Below are 17,958 nucleotides of genomic sequence, written 5' to 3'. Positions count from 1 at the left end.
AATATTACCTCACTGTGGTTTTAATTTGGATTTCACTGATAATTAATGATATTGAACATCTTTTCATGTGCTTATTAACCATTCAGATATTTTATTTAGTAAAGTGTCTATTCAAAGGACCTTTTGAAAACATTTGACTATTTATCTTCTTATTATTGAGTTGTAAGAGTTCTTTATATAGTCTAGAGTTTTTCTTGTTAGTTTTTCAAATAGTTTTGAGAGAAAGGGGACAGATGTTATTAATGACTTTTTGTCAACCCATGTTAGTAACTGTTGTACACAGTTGGAAATTCTGTGTCATTATTGTATTGAGGGCACATACATACCCAACCACTATACCCCACCACTATATATCTTTCATTCAAGCTTTAAAAAGACTTGACAACAAAAAAGAAATGAAGCGTTGAAGCTACTTAATCACCAAAAATTATAGGGCACACAGAGCTTAAGTATTTTAATGTGGCAGAGTTCTCACCAGCTTAAATACAAAGTTGTGAAAACAGAAGCACCTTATTTTTTTTATTTTAAAAACATATCCAACAGTTCAGATTTTTTTTTTTGTAAGTAGTAATTACAGTTTGAAACTTTACCAAAATGTGGATGCACTTGTTTCATCACAGAACTCTTTCCTTGAAGGATTCTTCAAGATTGACTTTTATATTACCAAGAAAAGAAGCCACATGAAATTGGAAAGACCTTTAAGCTTTATGTGCTGACAGTGAACTACTTCGCTTGGAGCAGAAGAAAATTTATGTCAGATTTCAGGTGATGCCATCCACTTCAGGATTGTCATCATTTTTTCCAATATTTTGAAGTGAATTTTGAGGGAATTGGAAACTAACTCATTTTCCTCCAGAATGCAGCTTGGTGAAAAAACTGATACTGCTCAAAGCAGTTAGTTTCTAGTTTTTGTCTGTTAACATGCATGTTGACACAATTAAAGAAAAATTCCTAATATCCAGGTCTCTTGTGGAAATTACAAAGGCTGTTAATATTAATGGCTACCAGCATCTCTGACAGACTGTTAAATTTCTTTGCCAAAATAACTACCAGAAAAAAAATTTTTTTTTTTTTGAGGTGGAATTTTGCTCTTGTCGCCAGGCTGGAGTGCAGTGGCACTCAGCTCACTGCGCCCTCCTTCTCCTGGGTTCAAGTGATTCTCCTGCCTCAGCCTCCTGAGTAGCCAGGATTACAGGTGCCTGCCACCATGCCCCCCTAATTTTTGTATTTTTATTAGAGACGGGGTTTTACCATGTTGGCCAGGCTGTTCTCAAACTCCTGACCTCAGGTGATTCACCCGCCTCGGCCTCCCAAAGTTCTGGGATTACAGGCATGAGCCACCGCGCCTGGCCCAAAAAAATTTTTTGACTCTAATGAAGATCTTAGTATTCTGCACAGATGGCGCATCTTCCAAACTTAGCAATGTGCATACTTATACTGCCTCAGAGGAGAAAGCAGCTCCACCCATTGTAATAATGCATTGCTTTTCTTTCTTTCACTGGCACATACTGGCTTTGAAGACTCTTCCAACAGGCCTAAAACTTTTGCCTGCTTCCACAGAAGTAATCAATTTCATAAGAACAAGTTTTTATCAAAAAAAAGTTTAAAAATTTAAAATTCTCCTTTGCTTTATTAAATTTTTGGCAGGAGTTTTGCTTTTTGAAAGAAAAGAAAGATTAGTACAGGAGGAGTTTATTCGTGGCTTGATTTACTTGGGGATATTTGGGGCTTTATGAATGAGTAATCTAATTCAAGACTTTATAGTTGTTATGGATTTGGCAGAAAAATCATAAACTCTTAGCCAAACTATTGCTCTGAGTAAGGTAAAGCCAGGAGTTTGAGACCAGCCTAGGCAACATGGTGAAACTGTCTCTACTAAAAATACAAAAAATTAGCTGGGCGTGGTGGCGCACACCTGCAGTCCTATAGTCCTGTAGAAATGGACAACCATGTGAATTTTCTACTACTTGAAGTATGTCTGTAGGCTAGTCATGAATGAAAAGTTTTGTCAGTTTCTCCGTAGGCATATAGGAAAACCGCAGAGATCTTAAAGAGTACCTTCACACAGAAAACCTCACAATTGAAACTTGGATTTATAATCTTTTCACTTTTCATATTGTATTGAGTAGTGATATGAAATCAATTCTCAGACAATTCTTAGTTTCCTTGCACAAACTTAACCTAGCATCATTTCGCAAAGTGAGCTGTGATTCTGTTTGTTACCATATACCTTTCTCGGAATTTTCAGTACCACTTTTCATCAAAATAGAAAGTGCACAACCTTTTGGATATCAAAGATAATATTCAGTTTACCAGGTTCCAAAACTAGGGCAGTATGTGACTTCTTTAGTCAAGCCAAACAATAGGAGCCTATAATTTACATGTTCTTTCCTCTTGAATTAACTTTTATTTTCCGTTTAATTTGTATATTTTATTTCTTTTTAAAAAACAGGAAATGGCCATTAATTTTGGTTCAAAAATGAGAAAAATAATCCTTCAGGTTTTGTAAACATTGATTTTTAAAATAGGGAAATACAAAGAAAATCGTATTTTCTTCGTATTACATATAAAATAAAGTAGTTATATAAAATGAAATTTTGTAAATTATAAATATAATTATAAAATAATTGTAAATAAATACAATAATTTATTTTATAAATTATATCTAAAATTTTTATGTACAAACTGTTTGGATTTTTTCAGGAAATAGGGTTGAGGAAGAAGTTCATCCATAGCTTTATCAGATTCTCAAAGAGGTTAATTAACCAAAAATACTAAAAAACAGACTATTTTTTTAGAGCAGTTTTAGGTTCACATCCCAAATGCGAGAAGGGTACAGAAATATCCTATATATTCCCTGCCCCCAAATCCTTGCATAGCCTCCCCCATGATGAATATCTCCCCATGAGAGGAGTACATTTGTTATAATTGATGAGCCTGCATTGACACATCATTACAACCCCAAGTCCATTAATTTTCGTTAGGATTCACACTTGGTGTTTTACATCCTATGGGTTTTGGGCAAATGTATATATGACATGTATCCACCATTATAGTATCACACAGAGGAGTTTCACCGCCCTAAAAATCCTCTGTGCTCTACCTATTCATATCTCCCTTTTCCCTAACTCCTGGTAGGCAGGTACTAATCTTTTACTGTCTCCATAGTTTTGCCTTTTCCAGAATGTCTTACAGTTGGAATCATACAGTATGTAGCCTTTTCTGATTGACATCTTTCACTTTGTAAGATACATTTAAGTTTTCTCTATGTCTCTTCATGGCTTGATAGCTCATTTCTTTTTAGCACTGAATAATAGTCTGTTATCTGGGTGTACCACAATTTGTCCACTTGCCTACTGAAGGACATCTTGGTTGCTTCCAAGTTTTGGCAATTATGAATAAAGCTACTACAAACATCTGTGTGCAAGTTTTTATATGGGCATTTTTCAGCTCTTTTGGGTAAATACAGAGAATCGTGGTTGGTAGCAGTATGTTTATTTTTGTAAGAAAACACCAAACTGTCTACCAAAGTGGTTGTACTATTTTGTATTCCCAACAGTAATGAATGAGAGTTCCTGTTGCTTCACATCCTTGCCAGCATTTGATGTTTAACTTACTCTTTCCCCTTGTTAAACTCAGTGGAAGCAGTCATTTTTCTTCTCTTGACATTTAAAGAAAATTTTAATTATTTTACATATTTAAGTAGATTTTTCTGAAATTATTGTGAAGCAAACACATTTTGTTTATACATGTTAATTATAGATATTCTGTCAGATGCAGCAGCTCATGCCTGTAATCCTAGCACTTTGGAAGGCCAAAGCAGGTTGATCACCTGAGCTCAGGAGATTGAGACTAGCCTAGGCAACTTGGTAAAACCGTCTCTACCAAAAATACAAAAAATTAGGCTGGGCGTGGTGGCTCATGCCTGTAATCTCAGTACTTTACGGGGCCAAGGTGGGCGGATCACCTTAGGTCAGGAGTTCAAGACCAACCTGGCCAACATGGCAAAAACCCATCTCTACTAAAAATATAAAAATTAGCTGATCATGGTGGTGGGCACCTGTAATCCTAGTTACTTGGGAGGCTGAGGCAGAAGAATCGCTTGAACCCGGGAGGCAGAGGTTGCAGTGAGCCAAGATTGCGCCACTGTTGCCTGGGCAACAGAACAAGACTCCATCCCAAAGAAAATGTAAAAAAATAGAAATACAAAAAATTAGCTGGATGTGGACGCATACATCTGTAGTTCTAGCTACTCAGGAGACTGAGGCAGGAGGATCTCTTAAACCTGGGCGGTTAAGGCTGCAGTAAGCCCTGATCATGCCACTACATTCTAGCCTGGGTGACAAGAGTGTGACTCTGTCTCAAAAAAAAAAAATAATATATATATATATATATGTATATGTATATGTAAATATTCTGAGGATGTTTTTGCGATAATATATAAGGAAGCTCCTTATTGTCACCAAAGTAGATAGATATTTAGTTTATTCTGTTAAAATGATACTCTTATATTTTGTCTAACATATAATTTAACAAAGCATATAGACTTTTGGAATTATCCTTAGGAATATAGAAGTGATTGTTAAATTACTTGAGGGCATCTAGGCATAAAACTAGTAAAAATAAAATGTAAGACATTGAGAATAATAAACTTTATTAAAGGGCATAAGATAGGAATAAACGCAGTGTTATACCATCTTAATAGATATGAAGACAACAATTGTAAATTGTCTGTTTTCCTTAAATGAATTTATAAATTCAGTGCAATGCTAATCAAAACCCCAGTGGGAGCTGATCAACTTACTTAAAAATTCACATGAAAGAGTAAAGCTATATAAAAAACTAAGATAAATTTGGAATAGGAAAACACGGGGACATGTGGTACCTAAGCACGTACTAAGACATATTTCTAAAACTGTAATAATCAAAACAATGAAGTATTGGTACAGGAAAGATTGTTGGATCAGATTAGAGAAAGCTTACATATATAGAAATCTGACATGCGATTGATTAGCATTGTAAAGCCAAGGAAAAAGGGCAGACTATTTAATAAATGGTGTTATTACAATCAACTTCTCAACATCACAAAAATAAATAAGTTCCAGATGAATTAAGGAGTAAAATGTGAAACATAAGGCTCTAAAAGGAAATAAAAATTTACATCAGAAACTAAAAACATTGAGTAGTGCTACTTTCTCTTAGCCTTATTTTTATTTATAATAGGAGAAAAAATCTGGTTTTTCAATATACAAATTATGGTATACAGTCATGCATGTACTGAATAACAACGTTTCAGTCAACAATGGGCCACATATATGATGTTGGTCCCAAAAGAGTATAATACTGTATTTTTACTGCACCTTTTCTACATTCAGAAATGTTTAGATATACAAATACCACTGTGTTATAGTTGCTGACAGTATTCAGCACAGTAATATGCTATACAGGTTTGTAGCCTAAGAGCAATACCTAGATACCTACTAGGTGTGTGGTAGGCTATACCATCTAGGTTTTGTAAATATTATCTATGATGTTCACACAGTGACAGAATCACCTAATGATGCATTTCTCAGAATGTATCCCTGTTGTTAAGCAATGTATTCATAGAATGAAATTCTATATAGGAGGTTTTTTTTCTTTTTTTAAAATTTACCACTTCCTTATATATAGGAGTTTAAGTGAATGTTTCCAGAAATATGATTCAATTTAGATAAACCTCAAAGCAATGATTATCGTAAAAGACAAGTTTTAGAGGGTTGTAAATACCGTGATCCTTTATATATAGGAGTCTCCCCTCCACCCCTTTTTCCATGGCTTCACTTTCCATAGTTTCAATTACCCACGGGCAACTGCAGTCTGAAAATATTAAATGGAAAATTCCAGAAATAAACAATAAGTTTTTGTTTTGTTTTGTTTGAGACAGAGTCTTGCTCTGTCACAGGCTGGAGTGCAGTGGTGCAATATCAGCTCACTGCAACCTCTGCCTCCCAGGTTCAAGCAATTATCCTGCCTCAGGCTCCCGTGTAGCTGGGATTACAGGTGCCTGCCACCACACCCAGCTAATATTTGTATTTTCAGTAGAGTCAGCGTTTTACCATGTTGGCCAGGTTGGTCTCAAACTCCTGACCTCAAGTGATCTGCCTGCATCAGCCTCCCAAAGTGCTGGGACTACAGGTGTGAGCCACTGTGCCCAGCCCAATTAATAAGTTTTAAATTGAATGCTGTTCTGAGTAGTGTGATGAAATTTTGTGCTATCCTGCTCGATCCCACCTGGGATGTGAATCATCCCTTTGCTCAGCATGTCCATGCTTTATATGCTACTCGCCCATTAGTCACTTAGTAGCTGTTTCAGTTATCGGATTGACTGTTGTTGTACTGCAGCACTTGTGGTCGAGTAACCCTTATTTTACTTAATACTAACCCCCCATGTACAAGAGTAGTGATGCTGGCATATTGTTTTAATTGTTCTAATTTTTTCTTAGTTCTTTCTGTTAATCTCTTATTGTGCCTAATTTATAAATTAAACTTAAAAATTTTTTTTCTTCTTTTTTGAAAATGAAAATGTTTGACTGGACTGGGAAGGCTTCCCCCACCCCTCAAAGCCAGAGCTAACAAAATTGTTCCCTTTAGGGTCCAGATGGAGGGAACCAGGATAGGGACTGGGAAGAAACCAGGAAGCAATGAAGGGAAGGAGTGGAAAGGAATAATCCAAATGGAGAGGAATAAAGCCTCCAAAAATCTTCTGCCTAAAAGTAGGAGATCTTAGATCCAGGGGAACTTCCTCCCAGTGTGGCCAGGGAGACAGTTGAACTTTAGATGTCAGTGTATCTGTTTCCATTTTTATTGAGACGAAGTCTTGCCCTGTTGCCCAGGCTGGAGCGCAGTGGTGCAAACTCGATTCACTGCAACCTCCGCCCCCCGGGTTCAAGCGATTCTCCTGCCTCGGCCTCCCAAGTAACTGGGATTTCAGGCGCATGCCACCATGCTAGGCTAATTTTTTGTACGTTTTCACTAGAGACGGAGTTTTGCCATGTTGGCCAGGGTGATCTAGAACTCCTGACCTCAAGTGATTCTCCCGACTTGGCCTCCCAAAGTGCTGGGATTACAGACATGAACTACCGTGCCTGGCCTGTATATTGATTTCTGATCATGTTGACAAGTTTACATTTGGTCAAGAATGTACCACTTCTCCATATGGGCTTCTCCATAGGGCTGCAGGATTATCCTCATGATATGATGACTGGCTTCCCCTAGAGCAAGTGTACAAGAGACCAAAGCAGAAGCTGTAAAGTCTATTATGACATAGTCTTAGAAGTTACAGTCATCACTTCAGCTGTATCATATTGGTTCTGCAGACCAGCCCTGATTTGATGTGGATGACACTACTCAGGGCATGAATATAGACAATCCCTGACTTCTGATGGTTCAACTTATGGTTTTTTGACTTTATGATGGATTTGTTGGAGTATTAAATGCATTTTTTGACTTACAGTGGGTTTATGCAGAGGTAATATCATAAGTCAAGAGGCATCTATACTATCTTAGTCCATTTCTTTGCTGCTATATCAATTGCAAACTGAGTAATTTATGAAGAAAAGATTGATTTGGCTTACAGTTCTGGGAAGTCCAAGATCGAGGAGTCCATCTAGCGAGGGTCTTCTTGCTGCATTGTAACATCGCAGAAGGCATCACATTGTGGGGAAGTGTGCACAGGAGACAGAGAGGGGAAACTGAGTTGAACTCATCTTTTTTGTTTTATCAGGAACCCACTCCCCCAGTAACTAACCCACTCCTATGATAATGGCAAAAATCCAGTTACAGGGGCAGAGCCTTCATGACCTAATCACCTCTTAAAGGTCCTGCCTCTCAACACTGTTACAATGGCAATTAAATTTCAAGGTGAGTTTCGGAGGAGACATTCAAACCATAGCAAATACTTACAGGCAAGCATTATAGAGAGTCTTCTTGAAGGCTGGCTATCACAGTACTAAATATCGTGTATTGAGATATATATTTGTGCGTGTGTGTGTGTGTGTGTGTGTGTATAAATGGATGGAAATTTATACCAAGTTGGTAAACACCAACTACCAACTTCAGGATAGTGGCTTCATTTGGAAAAAGATCACCCTGCTTCAATGTGGAAAATTGAACTGGAGCAAGGCTGAAATGAAGGACTCCAATTACAGTGCAGCTGATAGAATAAAAAGACAGTGGTGGCCTGGACTAAAATGGTGGTAGTGTAGAGAGTATCAGAGGGCTTAGAGATGTTTAAAAAATAGAATGAAAGGGCCGGGTGTGGTGGCTCACACCTGTAATCCCAGCACTTTGGGAGGCTGAGTCAGGTGGATCACGAGGTCAGGTGTTTGAGACCAGCCTGGCCAACATAGTGAAACCACGTCTTTACTAAAAATACAAAAAATTAGCTGGGCGTGGTGGCAGACACCTGTAATCCCAGCTACTCGGGAGGCTGAGGCAGGAGAATTGCTTGAGCCTGGGAGGTGGAGGTTGCCGTGAGCTGAGATTGCGCCACTGCACTCCAGCCTGGGTGACGGTGCAAGACTCTGTCTCCAAAAAAAAAAAAAAAGAAATGAAAGGACATGATGAGTAATTAGATCTGAGGAATGTCAGATTCAGATTCTGGCTCTACGAGTAGTCAAGGATAGCAGGTAATTTTAGGGCTTGGTCAAAAATAAAATAATGGTGGTGTTATTGGTTGAGATTATGGGTGGTTAGGGAAGATGGATTCACTTTTAGGACTTTTGAGTTTGAGTTATGGCTGTGGGAGACCCAATTTCTAGCAGACAATTGAATATAGGCTTGGCATATCATCAGCATTTACATGAGACTTTAGGAAGACACAAGATTCCCTAGAGAGTGTGTGAACTGAGAAGCACAGAGGCCGAGGACAAAGCACTTAGAAACTTTTAAGGGATGAGTAGAGGAAGAATAACTTATGAGGGGAAATTAGAAGGTCTAGACAGAAAGAAAAGCTAGAAGCCTCATAGAAGCCAATGGGGAAACTTTTTTACAGAGTGAGGGAGTCGTTAACATTAGATGCTGCTAAAACAAGCAAGTTAAGAACTAAAATCTCTACTGAATTTAGCAACCTAATGTCATGTGTGACCTAGAAGAGGATTTCTTAGTCAAATGAACTATTGCTATTGAATTGAACTATGTAATCTTAGGAATATTATCTTTTCAGGAATATTATCTTTTTCTTTTTTTCTTTTTCTTTTTTTTTTTTTAGACAGAATTTCACTCTTGTTGCCCAGGCTGGAGTGCAGTGGCACAATCTCAGCTCACTGCAACCTCCCCCTCCCGAGTTCAAGTGATTCTCCTGCCTCAGGTGCCTGAGTAGCTAGGATTACAGGTGTCTGCCACTACACCCAGCTAATTTTTTGTATTTTTGGTAGAGGTGGAGTTTCACCATGTTGGCCAGACAGGTCTCGAACTCCTGACCTCAGGTGATCAACTCGCCTTGGCCTCCCAAAGTGCTAGGATTACAGGCATGAGCCACTGTGCCCAGCCCAGGAATATTATCTAACATTACTAGACTCTATTATTCTTAGCTGCAAAAGAAGGATGTTAGTTTGTATGATCTCTCTGGCCTTCCAACACTGAAATTCTGTGATTATATCTCACATTTATGATGCAGAATATTACAGAAAATGGGGAGGAAATCGACAACGTTAAGATCATAAGCCCCTGAAATCATCCATCATACATAGTTCTACTCCAAGTAGCTTTGCAGAAAAAGCCCAACATGGGCTTCCTTACTGTACCAGTTCCCTTTCATAATAAGCCCTCAAAATATATACAGGTGATATATTTTAGTGGAGATTTTACTCATTATTTTGAACACTAGCCAAACTTCATACTGTATATTTTTACAAGCATTTTAAAAATATTTTGCAAAATAATAAGCATTTGTATTTTATGACTGTTTTTCAACTCCTGATGCCTCAAAGGCATTTTTTAAAAATGTATTCCTGCTTCAAATGCAATTGTTTGTAGTTCCTGCACTACTCTTCTTAGTCTGCACAATTCCACAGCTTTCTGTTTTTATGCCTAAACCTGTTATCGTGTTATCGTGTTCTAACTCTAAGTATTCATGTTGAATGCTCCATAATTTCTAGGCTTCTTTTGAAACACGCTGCTCTGGAACATACTTATGTTATTTCTTATTTTATTCACTTGGAAATCAAAACAAAAGAAAAAAAATCCAACCAAACAGCCACTTGATGCAATGTATACTTTAAAAGAATATTTTGTCTCTAGATGATAGTAACTGACAACTGTCATTAGCTTGTGAATACCCATTGTGACTTCACTACAACCAGCTGTTTATTGTTTATATTGTGAAACTTGAGGAACCTTGGCAATTGTTATTCCTGAATTGCAAACTAAGAAATCTAATGTTGACATTACAATCCACAGTGTAGGAGAGAAGAGCAGGCCTTGGGATTTCAAAAGCAGTATAATAAAGGCTTGTCAGCTCTGAAATGGGCTATTCATTGTAGAGTTTCTCAAAAGCTTTCTTATTTCATTCCCTTGAAAAAAGCATCATGCTCTTTAAAGGAAGAAGTTAAACTGGGTATGAAAGACCTTCATATTCTCCGTTGACTTTGACTCAGTTATTTTAAAACAGTAACCCCTAAGCATTTACCTGTGAAACTGATGTTTTAGTGCATTTGTAACTGCCCAACAGCTTCTCTGTGCCCAGTACCTAGATAGAGCCAATTTGTCAAGACAGGAGAATTGCAATAGAGAAAGAGTTTAATGCACACAGAGCTGGCTGAATAGGAGACTGGAGTTTTATTACTCAAATTAGTCTCCCCAAATTGGAGGCCAGGGTTTTTCAAGGATAGTTTGGTGGGCAGGGGGCTAAGGGAATGAGTGCCGCTGATTGGTTATGGATGCAGTCATAGGGGTGTGGAAAATGATCCTCATGTGCTGAGTCCTCTTCTGGGTGGAGGCCACAGGAGCCTGAAAGGACATCTCAAAAGGCCAGTCTTAGGTTCTACAACAGTGATGTTATCTGCAAGAGTGGGTGCGGGGAAGTTGCAAATCTGTGACCTCTGGAATAATAGCTGGTAATCCCTTACACTTACATTTTAGCAGAATTCAGCCTCCTCCCATCTTCCTAACCTGGTGCTCTTTCGTTAGTTTTGTGAAGGCAGTTTATTTTGGGGGAAGGCCTATTATTTAAACTAAAAACTAACTTTCTCCCAAAGCTAGCTAGGCCCAAGCCCAGGAATGACCAAAGGCAGTTTGGAGATTAAAGGAAGTATGGGGTTGGTTAGATTAGGTCTCTTTCACTGCCATAATTTTCTCACTTTTATAATTTTTGCAAAGACACTTTCAAGATCCTCCAGATATATTTCAGACTCACAGATTCTATCTCTTTTTAAAATTCAACTCTCTCTACTTCTTGATCTGTGGTTACTCTTTTTCACATACATAGAAAGGGGATAATTGGATAATTTAATCACTAATCTTAATGACTTCATCATCATTACTGCTATAGAAAAGATAGAAATATTCTCATGTTAGTGGTTCTGACTTCAGGAAACAGTAGATTAATTGCTAAGGATTCTTTTAGAACAAGAAGGAATATGATACATTTTAAAAATATCTTTAGGTATTGCAAACTTTAGATAGTACATGCTATATATTCAATTCAAATTACTATTTTGACCTCTTCTTCCTTAGGAAACAGACTATTCCTTTGGACAGAAAAAGGCAATAGGGATTTCTGATTTTGCCTTTTAGTTTTTATGTAAAAATTCAAATCATACATCCATGAAGTATTAACTGCTGTGGGAATTACTATCCTGCTATAAACAAGTAGAACACCAGACAAAATATCTGAAACAACTCTTTTCAGACACTGGACGATAGGCACACAGGACTGTGATGCCTGAGATAAGAGGAACAAATGAGTTAAACCCTGCATTGGTTGAGTTTACAGCCTGAGGCAGCCTCTAAACTGCATCACAGAGAAGGGAAACAGGTTGGCCATCTAGTTAAGATGAAGAAACAGAGATCAGAATTTGTAAATCTCAAGGCAGCTAGAATTTATGAGACAGAGATTTACAGAGGAAGGAGCTATGAAGAAAAAGAGGAGTCTTGGAAATCTGCAAAGGCATCCTGTGAGACTTTGGCTGAATTCTAAACCACAAGACCAGGCTAAAACTTCCTAGAAAATAGCTATTGCCAGTAACATAAAATGAATAATTTTGCTTCCCTCTAGCCACAGTAGAGAGATACATTTGAACACTTGAACATTTGGTAGACATTCTCATAAGAACCATATCTTAGAAGTAGGGACAAATTGGTCCTAGAATAAAGGATTCTCTAGATCTCTCCTAAAAGAAGTTTTTGAAGTCTTTAAAGTGCCAAACTAACATGCAAGTAATTTAACTATACAAGACCCAGCACTCAACAATGTAAAATTAAAAATGTCTAACCACCAATCAAAAATTACTAGGCATATGAAGAAGCAAAAAATAAACCTTCCAAAAATACAGTCAATGAACAGACCTGGAAATGTCAGAGATAATGGAATAAACAGCCAAGAAGTTAAAATAGCTATTATAAATATGATCCTTATGCTCATAGAGAAAAGGAAAAGCATAAGTATAATGTGAAAAGAAATGGAAGATATAAAAAGAAATGGAACTTCTAGAGGTGAAAAATATGTCTGAAATGAAAACACCATATAGATGGAATTACCAGAAAATTAGACACCGCAGAAGAAAAAAAATCCATGATGTTGAAGTATATTGCTATTAAAACTATCCAAAATGAAACTGAGAGGGGGAAAAAAAGAAGCCCCTGAAATGTATGAAGAAAACCTCAGTGACCTGTGAGACAGTATCACATGGCCTAACATAAGTGTAATTGGAATCCCAGAAGGGTAGGAGACAGAAAAAAATAATAGTTGAATAAAGGTCAAAAGTTTTCCAAATTTGAGGAAAGCCAGATCTAAAAAATCTAACAACTCCCAACCATTCACAGAGAAAAGCAAAGCACATCACAGTCAAATTGTTGAAAACCAATAATAAAAGGAAAATGTTAAAAAGCAGGCAGAGAGCTGGGCATGGTGGCTTATACCTGTGAGCCCAGCATTTTGGGAAGCCGAGGCAGGAGGATTGCTTGAGGCCAGCCTGGGCAACATAGTGAGACCCTGTCTCTACAAAAATAAAAATTAAAAATTAAAATTAAAAAAACTAGCTGGCCCAGCGCTTTGGGAGGCTGAGGCGGGTGGATCCCCTGAGGTCAGGAGTTCGAGACCAGCCTGGCCAACACAGTGAAACCCTGTCTCTACTAAAAATACAAAAATTTGCTGGGTGTGGTGGTGCATGCCTGTAATCCCAACTATTGGGGAGGCTGAGGCAGGAGAATCGCTTGAACCTGGGAGGTGAAGGTACAGTGAGCCAAGATCACACCACTGCACTCCAGCCTGGGTGACAGAGCGAGACTCTGTCTCAAAAAGAAAATAAAAATAAAAATTAACTGGGCATGGTGGCACATGCCTGTAGTCCCAGCTACTTTGGAGGCTGAGGTGGGAGTATCCAGTGAGCCCAGTAGTTGAGACTGGGTGAGTCATGATGGTACCACTGAACTCCAGCCTGGGCAACAGAATGAGACCATGTCTTTATTAAAAAGTAAAAGTTTTTAAAAGGCAGACAGAGGGAAAAAGACATAGAGGAACAAAGATAAGAATATACACAAACTCTTAATATATACTATACAAAACAAAATCTCTTTAAAAGATAATCAGAAGGTAAACTACACCAAAAATAATGTGTGGTTTATAATATATGTAGAAAAATGTATGAGAACAATACCATGAAGAATGTAAGCAGGGAGAATGGAAGTATATTGTTGTAAGGTTCTCTAAAACTATACCTAAAGTGATACTATATTATTTGAAGACTAATTGTGATATGGTAAAGATGTATAACATAGAACAGAATTCAGCAAACTATGACCTTCAGCAGTGCTCCTCAACGTTTTTGGCAGCAGGGACCAGTTTCGTGCAAGACAGTTTTTCCATGGTACCAGTCTGTGTCCTGGGGGTTGGTGACCCCCTGACCTACAGGCCAAAGCCAGCCCATTGCTTATTATAAATAAAGTTTGTTGGAACACAGCCATGCCTATTTATTTATATATTGCCTGTGGCTGCTTTTGCACCACAGTAACAGAGTTTATAGTTGTAACAGAGTTTATAGTTATAACAGAGATCTTATGACCCACAGAGTCTAAAATATTTAATACCTCAGCCTTTACAGAAAAAAGTTTAGCAATACCTGCTCTAGAGTAATGCTTTAAAAAAATAAAATAAGGGCCAGGCCTGGTGGCTCACACCTGTAATCCCAGCACTTTGGGAGGCCAAGGCGGGCAGATCATTTGAGACCAGCCTGGCCAACATAGTGAAACCCTGTCTCTACTAAAGAAAAATTAGCTGGGTGTGATGATGGGTACCTGTAGTCCCAGCTACCCGGGAGGTAGAGGCAGGAGAATGGCTTGAACCCAGGAGGTGGAGGTTGCAGTGAGCCGAGATCATACCACTGCACTCCAGCCTGGGCAATACAGCAAGACCCTATCTCAAAATAAATAAATAAATAAATAAAATAAAGTGTATTTAATAAGTCAACAGCCGAGATTAGCTTGAGCATTGTGGCTCAATCCTATAATCCTAGCACTTTAAGATGCTGAGATGTGAGAATTGCTTGAGTCCAGGACTTCAGGGTCAGCCTGGGCAACATAATGAGACCCTGTCTCTACCCCACCCCCCCAAAAAAAATTATCCAGGCATAGCTACATGTGCCTTTAGTCCTAGCCACTCAGGAAGCTGAGGGAGGAGGATCACTTGAGCCCAGGAGATCAAGGCTGCAGTGAGTTGTGATCACACCACTGCACTCCAGGCTGGGAGACAGATTAAGACCCTGTCTCTGAAAAATAAAAGTGAGAAAAAAAATAGAGATTAAATTATAATAAATAGTGATTAAATGAAAAAATCCTTTTTAAAGAGATTAAAAGATAGTAAATCTAAAAAATGGCAAGAATAGAGGAAAAGTAGAAGAAAGAACAGTAGGGTCAAATAGAAAATAAGTAGTAAGATAGTAGACATATACTCAGCCATACTTATAATTACATTAAATACAAATAATATATACACTTTAATTAAAAGACAGAGATTGTTAGATTGGATAAAATAGCAAGACCCAACTATAAGCTTTCTGCAGGAAACTCACTTTAAATAAAACATGGATAAGGTAAAAGGATAGGGAAAGATACACTATGAAAACATGTCACACAAGGGCTTGTATGCAAATAATCATAAAAGCTTTATTCATAGTAGCCAAAACCTGGAAACAACCCAGATGTTCATCAACAGGATAAACAAGTTGTGGTTTGTCTATGCAATGACACCCTTCTCAGGAATACAAATGAATGACTACTAATGAACTAGTTAATTGATGAACTACTAACAACAACATAGGTGAATCTCATAATCATGCCAAGAGAAAGAAGCCAAATACAAAAGGGTCCATAGTGTGATTTTATTTATATATAACTCTATAAAACTCTAATCTGTGGTGACAAAAATCAGATCAATGGTTACCCAGGGATTAACTGGCATGGGGATCAGAGAATTTGGGGGAATCAAAAATGTTCTTTATTTTGATTCTTACGTCAAAACTCATCAGATTTCCATTTTAAATAATGTATTTTGTTATTTATAAGCTATATCTCAATTAGGATTATTTCTTGAAAATTCAAATCATGTAAGATTTTAGTGTGAAGATTTTGTGTATAATGTAGGCCTTATGAATTACTAGAATAGACAAGGAAATAAGATGTAGATGTCTACAACTACAACTATGGAAAACTTGATGCATTTTGGATTTCCAAAATATTAATCTCACACATTTCCTATAAACTCTTTGATTAGTAGGGATATAAATCCTTAGAAGCATAATAGAATGTAATTTTTGACTCATTTTATTTTTAAAAATTGTTTTTAGAAGCCAGGCATAGTGGCTCACGCCTTTAGTCCCAGCACTTTGGGTGGCCAAGGCGGGTCGCTGCTCAAGCTCAGGAGTTCAAGACCAGCCTGGGCAACATGGTGAAACCCTGTCTCTCCAAAAAAATATATATATATAGCATGGCATGGTGGTGCATGCCTGTAATCCCACTAACTTGGGAGGCTGAGGCAGGAGAATCACTTGAGCTTGGGAGCTCGAGTCTGCAGTGAGCTGTGATCATGCCACTGCACTCCAGTCTAGGTGATAGAGCAAGACCCTGTCTCAAAAAAAAAAAAAAAAAAAAAAGTTTTAGACATGGGGTCCACTCGGTTGCTCAGGCTGGAGTGCAGTGGCACAATCATAGCTCACTGTAGACTCAAACTCCTGGGCTCAAGCAGTCCTCCTGCCTCAGCCTCCCGAGTAGCTGGGACTACAGACACGTGCCGCCACATCTGGCCAACTTTTGATTCTTCAAAGGAGCTAGTAAGGAAACATTATCATTTATGTATCATGTAGTGTGCTAAGTGTTTTAAATTATTTATGTATTTCACTCATTTCTCACAACAGCTCTATGAGTTAGGGATTAAACCTTTTTTTTTTTTTTTTTGAGACGGAGTCTCGCTCTGTCACCCAGGCTAGAGTGCAGTGCCACGATCTCGACTCACTGCAACGTCCTCCTCCCAGGTTGAAGTGATTCTCCTGCCTCAGCCTCCCTGGTAGCTGGGACTACAGATGTGCACCACCACGCTCAGCTAATTTTTTTTTTTTAGTAGAGACAGGGTTTCACCATGTTGGCCAAGATGGTCTCAATCTCTTGACCTCATGATCTGTCTACCTCAGCCTCCCAAAGTGCTGGGATTATAGGCATGAGCCACCACGCCTGGCCAAAGCCCATTTTATATATGAAAAAAGTGAGACTCAGAGAAGTTACATAATATGCCCAAAATTACAGAGCCAAGATTCAGTCCCAGGTTTGACTCCAAAGCCTGTTTTCTTTCCTCAGTGCTAATATCATCTTTAAATGCTTAGTTGCTTATGTAAAACATCTTGATTTTAAAAATGCATTTTAAAAAAATGTATTTGAAAATTATTGTGAAAGAGGGTTATTCTGATGTTTGTTTTACTAGGGCCCTACAAATCAAGAATACTGAGGGAAAAAATAAGGAAATAGGCATGCTATGCTATACTTTTGTAGAAGATCCCTTCAATTTTATAACTCATAATAAACTTTCCCTTCATAACATTTTGTTATAAAATCTTAAACAACAGAGTTTTGGTTCTGTCTAGCCAAGCTCATGAAGACATTCAAGAGAACATGAATTGTTTTTGATACAGTGCTAACTGAAGAATGACGAGGTTCATGAATTTGGAAAGGAGACATTTATTTCTCATAAAGGTTGCAGCCTGCAGGGTGGCCATTCTGACAGGCTGGGAAGTGTAGCCTCTGTTCAGAAGCCAAAAACAGACACTTTGAGGAATAGGCAAAAAGAATAGGAATGCATGCTGAGCAGGGTGGCCAAATATACATACTCAGTACACTATAGGAGAGGCCATGCATATTTATGAAAAGAGAAACATGTGTATGCACAACTGAGCTTCATGCCCCTTTATGGGTCCCGTGTACAAAAAATGGCTGCATCAGCATGATCTGAGGGTGGAGTTTTCAGCTCTCTGGTGTCAAAAGATGAAGCAGAGGGTGTGAAAACCCTCACTGTGCATTCTCCGTAGACTGGCCAGAACCACTCCACGGTCGGTGGCCTCTTGTCAGGCAAAAAAGAGGGGCAATGTTGGGCAGTTAATTGGTTGATATCAATGGTGGAGTCTTTTGAAAGGGCTAGTTTCTCTTAAGCCCTTAGGAAAGAGTGCCTAATGGTGGCTAGCAAGGAGGGGATATAATGAGTTGTGTCTGACCTCCCATCCT

The 17,958-nt window shown here is 38.2% G+C and overlaps 1 protein-coding gene across 1 annotated transcript in view; it reads left to right on the top strand.

Moving 5' to 3' along the window:
* Positions 1-17,958, top strand: part of MCU (mitochondrial calcium uniporter) — a 214,206-nt gene that overhangs the window by 170,364 nt on the left and 25,884 nt on the right. The window lies entirely within an intron of this gene.

Source organism: Chlorocebus sabaeus, chromosome 9 (genome assembly GCF_047675955.1).
Source record: "Chlorocebus sabaeus isolate Y175 chromosome 9, mChlSab1.0.hap1, whole genome shotgun sequence".
NCBI lineage: Eukaryota > Metazoa > Chordata > Mammalia > Primates > Cercopithecidae > Chlorocebus > Chlorocebus sabaeus.
Note: the sequence above shows the minus strand (reverse complement) of the source record. Positions and strands in the feature narration are given on the sequence as shown.